This window comes from Gallinula chloropus, assembly GCF_964237585.1.
Source record: "Gallinula chloropus genome assembly, chromosome: 4".
NCBI classification, from domain to species: Eukaryota; Metazoa; Chordata; class Aves; order Gruiformes; family Rallidae; genus Gallinula; species Gallinula chloropus.
In genome coordinates this window covers 57096763-57099946 of record NC_140088.1, presented here as the reverse complement: position 1 = coordinate 57099946, position 3184 = coordinate 57096763, and positions in this window count along the sequence as shown.

Here is a 3184-nt window from a genome sequence, read left to right as displayed (position 1 = left end):
TGAGAGTCTATCTTTGTTTTTCTAGTAGATTAAGCCTCCTATGATGGATACACTAATTCCTGGTGAAAGAAACCGTTTCTAATTTCTGCAGCTGGCAGTAGGGTTTCTGACAGAGGCTACAAGGATTTGCTGAAGGTCCCTTTCTCTTTGGTGCATGGAAAAAATACATTAGCCTTTGGGAACAGATGGCACAACCTATGATGTACTTTCCAAAGCTTTTATTTTTTCTGATTTCAAAGAAATGTGAGAGTTCCAGGATGGCCTGTGCATATGCTTTGTGTCAGAGATTCTTTTTAAAAGAGAAAAAAAAAAAAAAAAAAAGAGAAGACTACTCCTGAAAGCCAAAGGAACTTGGAATACATCATAAACTTTAGCTGTGATAACATGTAACAGAGCACCGTCTGCTTCAGCGCTTCATGACCCTAGATTAACAACAGAGACATCTCACAATTAGCAGAGGGCTGCTCTTCAGAATAAACAGTCAATAACTGACGCAGAATGTCTTGTGGCTTAATCCGAAATTCTTTGTCTTACTGGTCTAGGTGGTCCCTCACCATCACTGATCATTTCTATCCTCAAGTTAGTCTGGAGTCCAAGTACTACGCAGATGGATATTTTTTCTGTCCTTTACCTCCAGAACAGTGAATGTTTGAGTTGCTAGACAAAGGCTGTGACACTGTGGTGTACTGGTGAAAGAGTGTGGGCCTCTTAAGGAGAACAAGATCACAGAAGAGAGCAGACAAGATGCAAGACTGAAGAGGATGGGGGAAGGTTTGCTCTTGGCAACACACTTCAAAGCTCAGAGCAAAACCTGAGATTCCCAAAATTTTTCCAAACTGTCCCTCACTCCTCTGCAGTCAGCAAGTTATCTGTGAGACCAGCTGGCAAAGCATTTCACCTCCCTCTAGCGCTAGTTCATGTGAAGGATGACAGCCCGTTGCTGCCAGCAGCAGTTCACTTGGCTGCAGTGCTGGAGACAGAAGAACCCCACCAGGCAGTTTCAATTTTGCTCTGCCTGTGTTGATGACAAAATAGAATTTTATTTTCATGTGCTTCTTAAAACCAGAAAACAATTACTTGAAAATATCATTCAAACTGCAGTTTGGTACTCAAAATTTGGAAAAATTGAAAGTCAGATACTTTAACCAGGATTTCTTGTGCCTGTGCAGCAAGCTTTGATGATGTAATAAAATATTATTTTTTATCTTTTTTTTTTCTGGAAAAAAACAAACAATCAAAAAAACACACACAAAAATTTCATAAAAACCCCAAATGAACCCAAGCCAAGCACTGAGGTTGTGCTTCCCTGACATTGGTCTCTCCCTCAAAAGTTTGAGTCAACTAGCCAACTCCAATTTCTGTTTTAGCTGAGGTGGGTGGGACACAAAGTTCCTACCAGCAAGTGAATCAGTATCTTATTTTGTGGTGTTTGCCAACAGCTGAGCAAATGCAGGTATATGATGCAGCTGAGTAGTGCTTTGGTGGCTATGATTAGTTATGGGGGTGTTATTTCTTCTCTGTGAGTGGTTGGGGGCTGAAGGGTTGAGCTAGCAGTAGTGTAGGAGGTGAGGTGTTGGAGATGTGCAGGGGCAGAAGCTAAATAGTGTGAAAGGCTGTAGGATTTAGCATTGCTTGGTCAGCTGCCTGTTGATAAGCTTGTTTCTGTGGAGTGCTGTCTACTCCCCTGTGCAGGTCTGCTTTTAGAAAGGTATGTCTTGGTTGTATGCTTGGTTCTTGCTCTGCTCACCTGCTGCAGGAGGTGAAAGGTGTGCAGGATGAGGGAAGTAAAGCCCATCCCAGAATGGCAGGTACCAAAAGTCATCACAGGTAACTGTTTTCTCCTGCATTCTGGTCTTTGCTTCTCTGTCTGGAATGCTGTGGGAAATAATGCCTCCTCCTGCTTTATTGGGATGGGAAGAAGGGTGAGAGCTGGAGGATTCTCTGCTGGAGTCGTTCCTGCAGTTTGCTTGGGCTGCAGGTAACTAAACAGCTGGCTGAAGGTATGTGACTTGCTTTCTGGTTTGGCTATCTGTGAGTGTTTCCCCCCTTCCTCCTGACGTTACCAAACTCAATTGATGGCCTTAGCAAGCTCTGAAAGGTTCTTTGTGATTGATGTTCAACTGCTCCTGCATAACAAATGTATGGGAAGCTTTGTGGAATAGAAGACTCCTCTTCATGTGGTTTGTTAATTATTTGTAGCAGCTTTCTGTGCACATTCAATGTCTCTTAATCACCTAAAAATTTTGCTTGTTTAGTCATAATTTTTCCTTATTTTAAGCCTTCATGACTTAATGATCTTTCAAGAGAGATGTGTGTGATCTCTGCTCTACCCTAAGAAAAGGGTTATGCATTGCTGTAGTCTCTGCTCTGTCTCAGGAAGCTCAGCTGCCTGTACTTTGTCTTCTCAGTTTGGCATTGCCTGCAGTATGCAAACCAATTAAAAGGGAAAGCATAGTGAGTAAGTGAAAGAGGAGAGACAGTAATATGTATCAAGATCATATTTCCTCTCTCTTTTTCCCTCTCTGTAATTAAATTACTGAGCTCTGTGGACATTCACTTACCACCTTCCCATAATGTAATTTTGTTTGTTTGTTTGTTTGTTTTTAGTTTTTATTTTTCCTGGCTTCTTTCTTCCTGCATAAGGCTAATTTTCTTTCTCGGTAGTTACTGGGAAATGCTCTTCTCCAGTGAGGGCTAATTGAGAATAATTAACTACTGGGCAACATGCACTTACATTGTTAAGCAGAAGAGGGCACTAAATCAAAAGCAGTATGGTTACTAAAAGCCAGAACAGACACTCCTCCATCTCTCAAACCTGGAGCTGCACGATGCAGGAAGAAATGATGAGTGTCCTTTATTCACTGGAGAAAATTGGCTGTGTATTTTTCTTTTAAAGTTTAATTATAGTTTCGAGAAAATCCAAATCATACAGGTTCTTTTCTTTCCACGGTGGTAGTAAGTGACTGCTTTCCAATGCAAAGTACTTGGTGCTGAGGCTAAACCTGGAGAGGAGCTATACCTGGAGTTCACAGTTTGATGGTTCGTGCCAAAGGTAGCACGATGAGCCTGGATGTGAATGTCTTTGTTTCTGTTTACGTGATTAATGAAGTTCTATAAAACCAAAGTAACTTCACTCTTGCCCCTTATTACAAGTACCAGCGGTAGGAGGAGGCTACACAAAGTA